The sequence below is a fragment of the Vulpes vulpes genome, chromosome 1, assembly GCF_048418805.1.
Source record: "Vulpes vulpes isolate BD-2025 chromosome 1, VulVul3, whole genome shotgun sequence".
NCBI lineage: Eukaryota > Metazoa > Chordata > Mammalia > Carnivora > Canidae > Vulpes > Vulpes vulpes.
This window is the reverse complement of record NC_132780.1, coordinates 54453301-54468252: the sequence shown is the minus strand read 5'-3', so window position 1 is coordinate 54468252 and position 14952 is coordinate 54453301. Positions and strand designations below refer to the sequence as shown.

The window sequence follows — 14952 nt, the reverse complement described above, 5'->3', positions numbered from 1 at the left end:
AAAAGCAGTCCTGAGGGGGAAATACATCGCAATACAAGCATCCATTCAAAAACTGGAAAGAACTTAAATTCAAAAGCTCACCTTACACATAAAGGAACTAGAGAAAAAGCAACAAATGGACCCCACCCCCAGCAGAAGAAGACAGCTAATTAAAATTCGAGCAGAACTAAATGAAATCGAGACCAAAAGAACTGTGGAGCAGATCAACAGAACCAGGAGTTGGTTCTTTGAAAGAATTAATAAGATAGATAAACCATTAGCCAACCTTATTAAAAAGAAGAGAGAGAAGACTCAAATTAATAAAATCATGAATGAGAAAGGAGAGATCACTACCAACACCAAGGAAATACAAACGATTTTAAAAACATATTATGAACAGCTGTACGCCAATAAATTAGGAAATCTAGAAGAAATGGACGCATTCCTGGAAAGCCACAAACTACCAAAACTGGAACAGGAAGAAATAGAAAACCTGAACAGGCCAAGAACCAGGGAGGAAATTGAAGCAGTCATCAAAAACCTCCCAAGACACAAGAGTCCAGGGCCAGATGGCTTCCCAGGGGAATTCTATCAAACGTTTAAAGAAGAAATCATACCTATTCTACTAAAGCTGTTTAGAAAGATAGAAAGAGATGGAGTACTTCCAAATTCGTTCTATGAGGCCAGCATCACCTTAATTCCAAAACCAGACAAAGACCCCACCAAAAAGGAGAATTACAGACCAATATCCCTGATGAACATGGATGCAAAAATTCTCAACAAGATACTAGCCAATAGAATCCAACAACACATTAAGAAAATTATTCACCATGACCAAGTAGGATTTATCCCCGGGACACAAGACTAGTTCAACACTCGTAAAACCATCAATGTGATTCATCATATCAGCAAGAGAAAAACCAAGAACCATATGATCCTCTCATTAGATGCAGAGAAAGCATTTGACAAAATACAGCATCCATTCCTGATCAAAACCCTTCAGAGTGTTGGGATAGAGGGAACTTTCCTCGACATCTTAAAAGCCATTTACGAAAAGCCCACAGCAAATATCATTCTCAATGGGGAAGCACTGGGAGCCTTTCCCCTAAGATCAGGAACAAGACAGGGATGTCCGCTCTCACCACTGCTGTTCAACATAGTTCTGGAAGTCCTCGCCTCAGTAATCAGACAACAAAAAGACATTAAAGGCATTCAAATTGGCAAAGAAGAAGTCAAACTCTCCCTCTTCACCGATGACATGATACTCTACATAGAAAACCCAAAAGCCTCCACCCCAAGATTGCTAGAACTCATACAGCAATTTGGTAGCGTGGCAGGATACAAAATCAATGCCCAGAAATCATGGCATTTCTATACACTAACAATGAGACTGAAGAAAGAGAAATTAAGGAGTCAATCCCATTTACAATTGCACCCAAAAGCATAAGATACCTAGGAATAAACCTAACCAAAGAGGTAAAAGATCTATACCCTAAAAACTATAGAACACTTCTGAAAGAAATTGAGGAAGACACAAAGAGATGGATAAATATTCCATGCTCATGGATTGGCAGAATTAATATTGTGAAAATGTCAATGTTACCCAGGGCAATTTACACGTTTAATGCAATCCCTATCAAAATACCATGGACTTTCTTCAGAGAGTTAGAACAAATTATTTTAAGATTTGTGTGGAATCAGAAAAGACCCCGAATAGTCAGGGGAATTTTATAAAAGAAAACCATATCTGGGGGCATCACAATGCCAGATTTCAGGTTGTACTACAAAGCTGTGGTCATCAAGACAGTGTGGTACTGGCACAGAAACAGACACATAGATCAATGGAACAGAATAGAGAATCCAGAAGTGGACCCTCAACTTTATGGTCAACTAATATTCGATAAAGGAGGAAAGACTATCCACTGGAGGAAAGACAGTCTCTTCAATAAATGGTGCTGGGAAAATTGGACATCCATGTACAGAAGAATGAAACTGGACCACTCTCTTTCACTATACACAAAGATAAACTCAAAATGGATGAGAGATCTAAATGTGAGACAAGAGTCCATCAAAATCATAGAAGAGAACACAGGCAACACACTTTTTGAACTTGGCCACAGTAACTTCTTGCAAGATACATCCACAAAGGCATAAGAAACAAAAGCAAAAATGAACTATTGGGACTTCATCAAGATAAGAAGCTTTTGCACAACAAAGGATACAGTCAACAAAACTAAAAGACAACCTACAGAATGGGAGGAGATATTTGCAAATGACGTATCAGATAAAGGGCTAGTTTCCAAAATCTATAAAGAACTTATTAAACTCAACAGCAAAGAAACAAACAGTCCAATCATGCAATGGGCAAAAGACATGAAGAGAAATCTCACAGAGGAAGACATGGACATGGCCAACATGCACATGAGAAAATGCCACTTGCCATCAGGGAAAATCAAATCAAAACCACAATGAGATACCACCTCACACCAATGAGAATGGGGAAAATTAACAAGGCAGGAAACAACAAATGTTGGAGAGGATGCAGAGAAAAGGGAACCCTCTTACACTGTTGGTGGGAATGTGAACTGGTGCAGCCACTCTGGAAAACTGTGTGGAGGTTCCTCAAAGAGTTAAAAATAGACCTGCCCTACGACCCAGCAATTGCACTGTTGGGGATTTACCCCAAAGATTCAGATGCAATGAAACGTCGGGACACCTGCACCCCGATGTTTCTATCAGCAATGGCCACAATAGCCAAACTGTGGAAGGAGCCTCGGTGTCCATCGAAAGATGAATGGATAAAGAAGATGTGGTTTATGTATACAATGGAATATTACTCAGCAATTAGAAACGACAAATACCCACCATTTGCTTCAACGTGGATGGAACTGGAGGGTATTATGCTGAGTGAAATAAGTCAATCGGAGAAGGACAAACAGTGTATGTTCTCATTCATTTGGGGAATATAAAAAATAGTGAAAGGGAATATAAAGGAAGGGAAAAGAAATGTTGGGAAATATCAGGAAGGGAGACAGAACATAAAGACTCCTATCTCGGGGAGTTGAAGTTTCCTAGGGAAGATTCGTGAGCTGTAGCAAGACCACTAGGAGAAGGCTCTGTGTTGGTGCTCTCAGTTCCCTGACAACTCCTCAGCTTGAGGCATCAAATAATGTCCTCTGAAATGTTGCCAGCATTTACTGAGTCTTCTAATGTTGAAAGAAAGCAAAGTTTAAGTGAAGATCAAGAAAAGAGCCAGAAGCCAAGATTAGGTGAACGGTTTGAACCAATATCTAAACGGCAGATGAAGAAGCTAATTAAACAGAAACAGTGGGAAGAACAACGAGAACTCCGCAAACAAAAGCGAAAGGAAAAACGCAAAAGAAAACAATTAGAGTGACAGTGTCAACTGGAATCAAACTTAGATGGAAATGACAGAAAACGTATCCAAAGAGATGTTGTTCACAGCACACTCCCCCTTATCATTGACTGCAGTTTTGACAGCCTAATGGTATTAAAGGACATTAAGAAACTTCATAAGCAGATTCAGCGATGTTATGCAGAAAATCGACGGGCACTGCATCCTGTGCAGTTTTACTTGACAAGTCATGGAGGCCAGTTGAAAAAGAACATGGATGAAAATGACAAAGGATGGGTCAACTGGAAGGATATCCACATCAAACCAGAGCACTATAGTGAATTCATAAAGAAAGAAGACCTGATTTATCTAACATCAGACTCACCTAATGTACTGAAGGAATTAGGTGAATCAAAGGCCTATGTGATCGGAGGATTAGTGGATCACAACCATCACAAGGGACTCACATATAAACAAGCATCAGATCATGGAATTGATCATGCACAGCTCCCCCTTGCAAATTTTGTGAAGATGAATAGTAGAAAAGTTTTGGCAATTAATCATGTGTTTGAGATTATTCTGGAATATCTGGAAACCAGAGACTGGCAAGAAGCATTTTTTACTATCTTACCCCAACGGAAAGGAGCTGTACCCACAGACAAAGCCTGTGAAAGTTCTTCACATGATCTGAAATCTGCCAGGATTGAAGATGGGTTGGACAGTGATTCCAGTGAGGAGGACAATAGCAGAAATGAACTAGAGTCACCCCACGAAGAAGAAAAGCAGGATAAAGAAAATAGCAGTGAAACTACAGTGAACTCAATACCACACTAATGTCATTTGTTGTTTTTTGTTTTGTATTTTAGTTTTTGTTTTTTTAGTTTAAGGAAAACTTAGGAGAAAATGAGGTGCTTCATAGAATATTCTAATTGAAAGAAAATTTCATTTCTTCTTATTTCTGTTAGTGAATTTTTAAAACATTTTTTACAGCTAAGTGATAAAAAGCCCTTATATGAAGTATTTTTTGTTTTTGCATAAAATTTAAATGTTTAATTTTTAAAGTAGTTTTCTAAGTCTCAGTGGTTTCTTGAGAATTTTACTTTATTGGTAAACTTTCATTCTCTTTTATTTACTTGATTATATTCTTTAGAATGTGCCTTCTGACCTTTCAGGTTTTTTTTTTTAATGTTTATATCAAATATCTTTCTGATTTATTGCCTACTTAGTTGTGGAGATAGATATTCATAAATCTCCTGTAAGTCTACCAAAATGTTCTGTATGGGAGGTTACCTCCTATTTGCAGCTTTTTTTTTTTAATTCAACTCAGTTACTTCAAAGGAATATAGTTAATTTTAGAAAGAAATATTAGATTGATAAACTCAACAAATTATTTTTGGACTATGGAACCCATCTCTGTTCCTCCTCTATGATGCCTTTCATGGTTCTAAAGCAGTCACTGGAGAGTAAGAATCTCCTTAATGTATTTTAATTTCAGTAATGATGGTAAATTATTTAAATTACAGAATTTAATTTTTCAGGATAGATTATTTTAAAAGGCTGTTGAGAATCAATTTTGTCTTAAATTTAAAGGAAATAGCTCTTAGCTATCATTTTCTTCTATATGTACTTTTATTAAAAATATTTGTTCTTAAAGTGAATAAAGTTAACTTCATTATATGTGCATCTGTCTACTAGCATATAATATGCAAGCTAATATAAGTTCCTGTAAATAAGCATGTATGAAAATATATATATAATTGTGTGTGTATATATATATCTATATATCTGTATCTGTCCAGAATCATGTATGATTCTCAGTTATCAATAACAGAACTGAGTTGCCAAATATCTGTGATATTTGCATAAATGGTTGTGTCGAACAACCCTAAGAATTTGATTTTCAGAAAGTGCGAAAATCCGTAACTAAACATTTGTATGAGGACATTGGCAAAGGAAGATGGGGCTAAAAGGAGATGTTTTCATTTTCTACTGGTAAATGTAGAGCAGTTTACATTTAAAGTAGTGACTGTTCTTTGTCGCAGCTAAAGTAGGGTTTCAGAAGCCTTCACTGAGTTTGTATAAAGTTTTTGTTCTTTTCACTCATTGGCATCTCAGATAATGTACACATTTGGTAGAAAGTTCATTAGATTTAGTATTGATGTTCACTGTCTCTTACTTTTGGTTGCTTTATTCTTAGTAATCTATTATAGCTATTCATTTAAAATAAGGTCTTAGAGCATGGTATATAAATAAAGAAAAGCCCCTATAATTCTAGAAGATCAAAGCTTATGTATTAAGTTGTATTTTTCAAAGGTTCAGGTTTTCCTGAGTAAATATGGTTCAGTAGTATGAAATCCAGTTGACCCTTGAAAAGTGTGGGGGTTAGGGGTACCGACCCCCCACATAGTTGAAAATCCCTGTGTAACTTTGTCCCCAAACTTAATAGCCTACTATTGACCAGAAATCTTACTGATAACATAAACAGTGTATTAACACATATTTGTATGTTATATGTACTATATACTATATTCTTAAAATAAACTAGAGGAAATGTTAAAAAAAAAAAAAAGACTCCTAACTCTGGGAAACGAACTAGGGGTGGTGGAAGGGGAGGAGGGCGGGGGTTGGAAGGGAATGGGTGATGGGCACTGAGGCGGACACTTGACGGGATGAGCACTGGGTATTTCTCTGTATGTTGGTAAATTGAACACCAATAAAAATTAATTTAAAAAAAAAAGTACCTGTAATTGTTGTTGGGAAAAAGGGCCAAGGAAGAGGCAGCCCTGTCCTTTTTTTCCTTCATCTTGCTCTGCTCCGTAACTATCATGGCTTTGTCTTTAAGAAAAAGGAAACGAAATCAAAGTGTCATTTAAAGACTTTCAGCTTAAATCTTTTGCTTCATTCCTACAATCCACTTAATCTCTCCTGGTTTCTACTTTAAGGAGTACAAATCTCTTGGCTCATTCTGCTTTCCTCTGATTCTCCAAATTTAAAAGGTTGGACACAAGTTAACAGGTTGAGAGGGACGCCTGGGTGGCTCAGTGGTTGAGCGTCTGCCTTTGGCCTGGGGCATGATCTTGGAGTCTCAGGATCGAGTCCTACATCGGGCTTCCTGCATAGAGCCTGCTTCTCTCTCTCCCTGTGTCTCTACCTCTCTCTGTGTGTCTTTCATGAATAAATAAATAAAATCTTTAAAAAAAAAAAAACAGGTTGAGAAACAGTCCCTGAGTGCTGGCCAGTGTGTGCCGTGTAAGGCTGGGCTAAGTGACATGAGAACGTGAGTTGCTTTGGAAGAATAATGGTCATCCCAACATCCTGCTGGCGGTCCTGAATTTCAGAGTGCGGTATTCTATATTCAGCTAAACTGATCTCTTGCTCATTTTCCAATGAGACTACTGAATGTTTAACAGAACTAGTACAAATGCAGGTTTACTCTCCCCAAACTATTAGATGTTACTCATCACACTGGGATATCAGAGCAATTTGACTTTTAGAAGCATAGAACATGATTTGGTTTAAAACTAGAGATGCTGGATTACACAGTTACTCATAGCATTAAGCAAATTCAGAATTAAAAGAATGTGCCTGGGCAGCCCGGGTGGCTCAGCTGTTTAGCGCCGCCTTCGGCCCAGGGCGTGATCCTAGAGACCCAGGACCAAGTCCCACGTTGGGCTCCCTGCATGGAGCCTGCTTCTCTCTGCCTCTCTCTGTCTGTCTCTGTGTCTCTCATGAATAAATAAATAAAATCTTAAAAAAAAAAAATAACATGCCTGCAATGATATTTTATCTTTTCATCAAACAATAATTTTGATAACATTGATAGTGAGAATCTATGGATTTGGCAATTTTCAGAACAGTTATTTTAATTAGGTTTAAAAGGGATATTCTAAAAAAAAAATAAATAAATAAAAAATAAAAAATAAAAAATAAAAGGGATATTCTATATAAGACCATCAAAACATTTTTATGTCATAGTGCCATGGTTTATTATGTAGGACCCATTTAAAGACACACATGCAATGTATCGTATTAATTTTTTATGATCCTGCATATTATCCATATTCCTGCAGGAAGTAATCATTGAGAAATAATGAGAACTGTTGAGAGGATGATTTTGCATTTAACAAAGACCATCTCTAACCTAAGAAGCTTGTAGTCTTCTTGAAGATGAGGACTCTGAGTCTGTGCTTTGGCTCAGTGTCATTGTTGCCTGAAATAGCATGTGGAAAACAACAGTAATGGGAGTGAATAGAGTGTATTTGAAAGTGGAGTGGACAGGTCAGTCCATCTGAATGCTATGTGTATATGTGTTTATGAACAGAGTGTAAAATAAAGTTGGAGTAAGAAAACCGAACCTATTATAGTCTTGCATAGCAACAGACACAATTATACTCAATAGATGTTGAATGAGTGAATGAAAAGAGCCTTGAATGCCTACTGGAGGATTTGAGTCTTCATCCTGCAGATGCTGAGGAGATCTCATGACTATAAAGTATTTCCCTCTTTGTGACCAGAAATGTTAGAGTTCTTTTGATAGACCGAGCAAAGTTACGAGTAAGATGGATGGGAACTGGCACAACTTTTCAGCTTTGTACATATTTAAATTTATGTGAAGTTTGTCCACAGGCTTTGGAGGGAGTTAGTCAAATGATAAAGAAACTTCGAAACATCTTGTTCTTGGATATAAATTTGGTGCTTCAGTATCCTATGAACTATAACCAATCCATCTTTCTCAGGCTCAACAGCACCTTTTTTTCCAGTGACATTAAAAGCCTTTAAATTATCCCAGCAAGAGTTGTGACAATATCAAGTACTGTTAGAATTATAAAACCGAAATGCCATATATATGTACATATATGTATATACACACTAACATATATATATACACTAAAATACATTTTAATGTTATACATGTATACATGCCTGTTAATTAGGTTTTTAAAAATTCCATGAGATGAAATTTTGAAAACTTCAAAAATATTAGTTCATTCGAGTTTCTGATAGAAATTCAAATTTTATAAATATTTCCTTGAAGTTAGATCTATGACTTTTAAAATATAAACTGATATATTTTGTTTTGTTTGTTTTATTATGATTTTATTTTCAGTAATGGGTTCTAATAAAATGGTCCACTTGTTTGCGCTCCTACAAAGCTGATGTCAACATATTACTAGCCAGATACAGATGACATATCTTGGTCTCTGGTCCTATCTCCATCAACATTGTTAGTAAACATGAGATGTGAGTCAATTATTTTCTGACCATTATCATCTACATAATTGGGTTACCTTCTAGATACAATCTTTGTAAATAGTGATGGGTTCTGAAAACTAGAGTAGCAAATAGCATATGCACATTCACCAGAATTATGCAAGTATGTAACAGATACTAGTATTAAGAGGACTTGGAAATTTCTGAGATCGGCATGACGTTTTGCTCACAAGTTTCCAGTATAACACAGAACTAAAAATAGGTAAGGAAAATAAAGCTTTCAGAATGTTTTTAGCCTTTTGGTGGGGGGAGGGGAGCAACAAATGAAAGAATCTGATCATCATTGCATTTGGCGTCTTTGGATTATTTTAATGGATTGTGTCCCAGATGGGTATTAGCATATTGGTAGGGCATGGTCAAAATTTTTTAAAAAGCAACTGCTACTGGATTGCCTTGAACGGTTTCCTTAAAATGGCAGATTAGTTTTACTAGTGGTGTTTTTAATACAGCTTCACAGCAAAGCAGATTTGTGTAATTTGGCCACCTGCTATAAACATCAATTTTAATCAATCACATATATCTTTGCCAATATAGTTTATCAGTGAGAAAATGTTTGAAGATTTTGAAATGAATTTCATGATAAAATTAAGCAACCATCTGGAATTACAATATAGGTTTTTTTTTTTCTAAATGATTTGCAAGGCATAAATTTGAAATGTTGTATATAGAGAATATATACAAAGAAGTATATATCCACTTTGTCCCTGTTTACAGTGCTGTCTTATTGGGAATAATACAAAAAATTTACCTACTTAACAAGGACCTGTAAACAGCCATGGGCAGAAAGATTCTTGGGTTCTGCTGGTCTAGCTTGTGTGCTTAGATAATGAATCCATCTGCTCTACCAAGGTCTCAGTGATTATGATCCAATCTCTGTAGCTCTTCAGTTGGTGTAAGACTATTGCAAAACACAAAATCTGCTTTCTAGTATTGATTTCAAGTGATGTTGTTTTACTAATGTGGCCTCAATCCAAATATAGTTTACAGGAAAAAAATTGTATTTGTCCTGAATATGCAAGTTAAACTTGCACCCTCAACTCCCTTTCTCTATAGTAGAAACTTCCTAAATTATTTAAGAAAGACACATTCAAAGAATTTGCATAAAGATTATATTACAGTCTGGATCTGTAAAACCAAAGATATTGAATATTTAAATTAGTAGTAATGTCTGCATGTAACCCCTCAATCCACTTATTTTGGGGACTTTTTTTTTTTAGATTTTCTTATCTTAGGCTTATTTTAGGTTTAGTGATTTATATTCATCACTAGTCGAGGGGAAGGTGGGGACTGGTTTTCATATCCTCTGTTTTATCCCTCTTTTTATACTCCTTTTATTACTCATTTTAACATGCCACCTGTGGGGGTTTCTCCTTGAAATAACTAGTCTTCCTCCAGCTATGAACATATTTTATTAGCTTTATGGCTTATCCTGCCTTTTATTCAAAATCATAGGCCTTGAAAAAGATGAGATAGAAAATTAAAAATGTGAAATCTGAACAAAAGTATTTTTTAAAAATGACTTGGGGTTGCCAACGGAAGACTCATGATTAGCGCCGAAAAAAAAAAAAAAACTATTTAAAGGTCATTAGCAATGACATGTTTTACTTTTAAGTTCTGACATTATAGTCAACATATGGGATATAGAGTCACTACTTCACAGAGATTAACTTTGAACATGTAAATAAACCAAGCCTCATATAACCACTCCTGAGCATTCCTTTTTCCATTTCATTTAAAAGTAAAATATTTTTAATATTGAAGTATCTCCTTAGGCTATCACCTCAAAAATAGAGGTGAAAAGTTTTTTTTAATCATTTATCCATTTAACAAAACACATACAATGGGCTGGGTACTTAACCTGCATCAGCTGGTGTGAAAAGCATGCGAACTAACTGAGGGTGACTCTACATGGCTGGCTGTTGTCAGTATACCACAGGGCCTCTCCAGTAAACAAACATCCACGGCCCAACTTGCATGGCACAGTAATTATGAATAAACGTCTGTTTTGAAAGCAGAGAAGGAAACAGCTCACTCTTCTTTGAATGGTAGCTAACGATTTCAAGGAAAAAGTAACATTTATACTGGGTCTTGTGGGATGCATAAGACTTTCCAGGCAATGAAGAACATTCCAACAGAAAAAAAATAGTATGAAATAATATAGCAAATTGAGAGAAGGATGGGAAATTGAAGCCCATGGAATTAGATAAGGGAACAAGACAGTAGAGAAGTAGAATAAGGGGCTTAGACTTCATCTGAGGTCAAATTAAAGATATTATTGCCATGATAAGGAATTATTCTGTAGGTATGGAGAGCTAGCCAATATTTTAAAGCAGAAGACTGACATGAATTTATAGATTTTTGTAAATAGATTATGAAGTGATAATGTAGAGGTTCTGCTAAACAGGAACAGAATGGTCGAAGAGCCAATTATACAGAAATGGTAGGGATGTGAGATTTTTTCCAGCAGAAACTAAAACCATGGGTTTTTCTAGGAAGAAAGTTGCTATTTCTCTCTTATATGTGCTCTATACTAACATTAGTTCTTATATAGATTAAATAAAATATATGAAAATTAAAGATTACTGTATACACCTTATTTTTTAAAGTTTATCATCCTTTGATGAATTTTTGTGCATCTTTACACTTTTTTTTAATGCAAGTTTTAGGAACTTTTTCATCCAAGTTACTATTTTACATGTTGCTAGAGAGGTCCATCAGGTTGATGAATTAACTCCATTATAACACAAAAAACAATGTTTTAAAGTAAATATGTGTTTCCTTTATCAATATTTTGTATCTACCCAAGGGCACAACCGATTGGTTTGTGTTTTGTCCCTTTTACTTGACTGTTCTTCAAAAGTTAGACATAATATAAGTTGGTAGATAAATATCCAGCAAGCAGCTGGATGTAGAAAAAAGGAAAAAGTAGATGAATAAGGAACATACCAAAAGATAATTTAATTCTTCTATAATTGAAAGTTGAAAAGACAAGACGTCATGGGGGTTGGAATGTAGGGAGTCCTGTTATAATTAGTATTATTACTATATACAATGCCTTTATTTCTTAGTCTTCTCTTATTTACACTGTTCAAAATCCCTGCTATCATGGGTTATGAAACAGGATTCACAAGCCTGTGAAAGTTTGTCCATGTCAAGTATTATTTGATGGTTTTGACTTGATTTGACAGGTCAGATCAATCAAAACAATGAAACAAGCCTCTACGCTATATCTAGTCTAATTATACTGTCAACACATAGATGTTTTGTAATAGTAAAGCATATTAATTGTTTGCTGCAAGAAGTTTAGGATCCTTAGCTGCCCTTCCAGCATGTAAAGTGTTGTTCACTTTAAGCAAATATGTAAAGGAATAGCTGGATTAAATTTTTAGCAAAGCAATTTATTTCCTTACTTAATGCGAGACTAGTACTAATGATTCTTGTAACAATTGTCATAAAGATGATTCATATTTTTCTATGTGGCTTTATAAATGCACCATCTAGCATAAGATAGAAGATTCTAGTTTAATTGCTAACATTTATCTTTTTGGGTCTCATTTTCCCCCTGGAGTAACATTTCTAGAAATGATAAAAAATAAATCATTACTTAAGAGATTGAGCTTTAAAAAGGAACTCAAAGTTATTAGATAAAAGTTTTCATGGATGGTAGTGGTGGTGCATGTATTATCCTAGTTTATATTATTTTGTCTGTGAGGCCATAGATATAATTAAAGACTTAATTGCTATAAATTGTCTTTTGGGGGGAGTCAAAATTTAGGTTAAAAGTATAAAAGCAGTAGACATTCACTGTAAGATTTCCTGTTAGATAATACCTTAACTGGGTAACTCTTTCTGTGTCTTTTTTCCTTTCTTACCCTCTGCCTCTCCTCATATCTGTCACTTCCACCTTCCTTCTTTTCCACCTACACGTACTTATTGAGCTTACTGAGTATAAAATGTATTAATGTCATGACAAATATATTGCCAAGCAAACAAATGCAAATATTTCTTAGATTAAAAGTGCTGTTAAGATTAGTATTGAGCAATATTTGAAGAAGGAAAGAGCCATACTTTTGGAGGGACAGTATAAGTGCACAGTGATTGAATCAGCAAAACTGATTCTTTAAGACCAAGTCCAAAAGCCCAGTTAGGTAGAGGAGTCTTGCAGGCTCTGTAGGTCTAGAAGGCAAGAGGTCATGTTCCAGCTAGCAGAGGGAGGATCTATTAGACTAAGGCTCAGGTGAGGAAATTACAAACAAATCACAGTTTTACATGGCCTTTTTCGCAGATCTTTGTGAGAGAAAGTGCATGGCACAAAAAAAGAGCATGAATGGTCAAAAGAAGGAAGGCACAATTAGTGATTTGGGTCTTCAAAGAAGACAAATTCATAAGAATACAAACTCTTTGTCTTCATCAGTGTGCCTTAGCTGGACCATGGTGGAGTTGGCCAAATGGGGGGACCCTTGTCAAGAACATTAAATTGATTGACTAGAGGTCACTAAGTGGTATAGTTGGTTAAGCATCCTACTTTTGGTTTTGGTTCAGGTCATGATCTCAGGGTTGTGAGATGGTGCCGTGTGTGGGGCTCCATGCTCAGGGAGCATGTCTGCTTGAGATTTTTCCCTTTCCCTTTGCTCCTTCTGCTTGTGTTCTATTTGATAGGTAGGTAGGTAGGTAGGTAGGTAGACAGACAGACAGACAGACATAAAATATCAATTGATTGGCTGTGATGGACTTTGAAGTCAGACTGTCTGGATTCAAACCCCAGCTTTACTGCTTATAAATTATGTGACTTTGGGCAAATTCAACTTCTTTGTGTCCCAGTATTCTTATCTTTGGCCTGAAGAAAATAATGGTACACACCTCATAGAATTATAAGGATCAACTGAAATAATATTTATAAAGTGCTTAGAATAATGCCTAGACAATAGTAAATGGTTGTTAAATATATTTTAAAAATTATGCTATGTGCATAAATAGTTCATAGCAGAAACTATAAGTACTACCATTATAAACAAAAGCAAATGCTACATCACTGGGGTTTGGATAAGTGTGGTTTGTGGTGTGTAAGGGAAGGAGTGGATCTAGAGTTTATTTCCTCTAGTTTTATGAGGCAAACCAAGTTCTTGCCCAGGCATGCCAAATTGGCCTGGATATATTTTAAACTCTGGCATATAAGTATTAAAAGAATCTAAGATTTCAAATTCTTATTTAGAGGCATAGGAATTTTTGTGACCCCCAATCCACTCTTGAGTTAGCAAAATTTGGACTGAACTTCTCTTTCCAGGACACTTAGCAATCTTCAGGCATAGAAACTTATATATATAAACTTATGACTATAAAAATACTATACCACACAGTTCACATGGGTCCATAGACTAGACAAACAGGCCAAACACAACAGCTAAACGCTGTTTAAAGCTGTTTCAGTGGCTGGTGCACATGTTTGGCTCATTAATGAATAGCTGACTCTTGTGATTTGTATGGTTTTTGTGAGTAGCACCTGGGACTTTTTGACATTTGAAAGTCTCATTCTATCTTTGAGTCCATGAGATATCCATTTGGAGAGTCCTAAAAATATGAAGACATTTTGGAGAAGCTGGAGACTGATGCAGATTAAGAAATGATTAATTGTCCTATTGAAAGGTTAGTTCATATATTCTGTAATTCTAGGGGGAGAGTTCTATTGGATGACAAAAAATGTGAATTTCTCTCTATGTCACTTTGTTCAATCTATGGAGAGCAAAGGATTATTTTTTACAGTAAGTTTTCAAATAATTTGTCGAAACTAATTTTGTATTCCAGAGTCACATATTGCTCTTGGGTTTTTCTCCACGCATTTCCCCCTAGTGGATTATTTATACTTTTAACAAAATGATGAATGGTTCTTTATATATTCTAAATGTGTTTATTTCCACTGAAGAATCTGAGTGAAACAAGTATATTCTTGCAGAAGAAACCTAATATGGTTACCTATTCCTTTGAAATTCGCTTTATCTTTGATTCTACAAATTCTCTACAAGTTGGATGCTGTATATTAAAAGTTACAGTATTTCATATTTCTAATAGCAAAGACAAGATTGTAGAAACAGATTATAATAGAGAAAGGATTTTAGTTTCTTTTAGACAGGAGTATTTTGTAACATAAAAAAATCCATTTAAGGATTTAAAAATATATTTTCTTTTCATGTTACTATAAAACTTTTAAAGACATGAAATTATTTTTCTCTTTTCTGGTGATCCTTTCTCTTTCCGATTTTCTTCTCTAGCCCCCATCACATTTTTGTACTTTGGCACATAAGCATTTGACTACAATTTTGACTTCAGAGATGTATTCATTTGTTTTCATA

General features: G+C 35.5%; 1 pseudogene; it reads left to right on the top strand.

The window, feature by feature from the left end:
* Window positions 1-3022: 3022 nt before the first annotated feature.
* On the top strand, window positions 3023-4336 carry LOC112930916 (tRNA methyltransferase 10 homolog A pseudogene; annotated as a pseudogene).
* Window positions 4337-14952: the final 10616 nt, after the last annotated feature.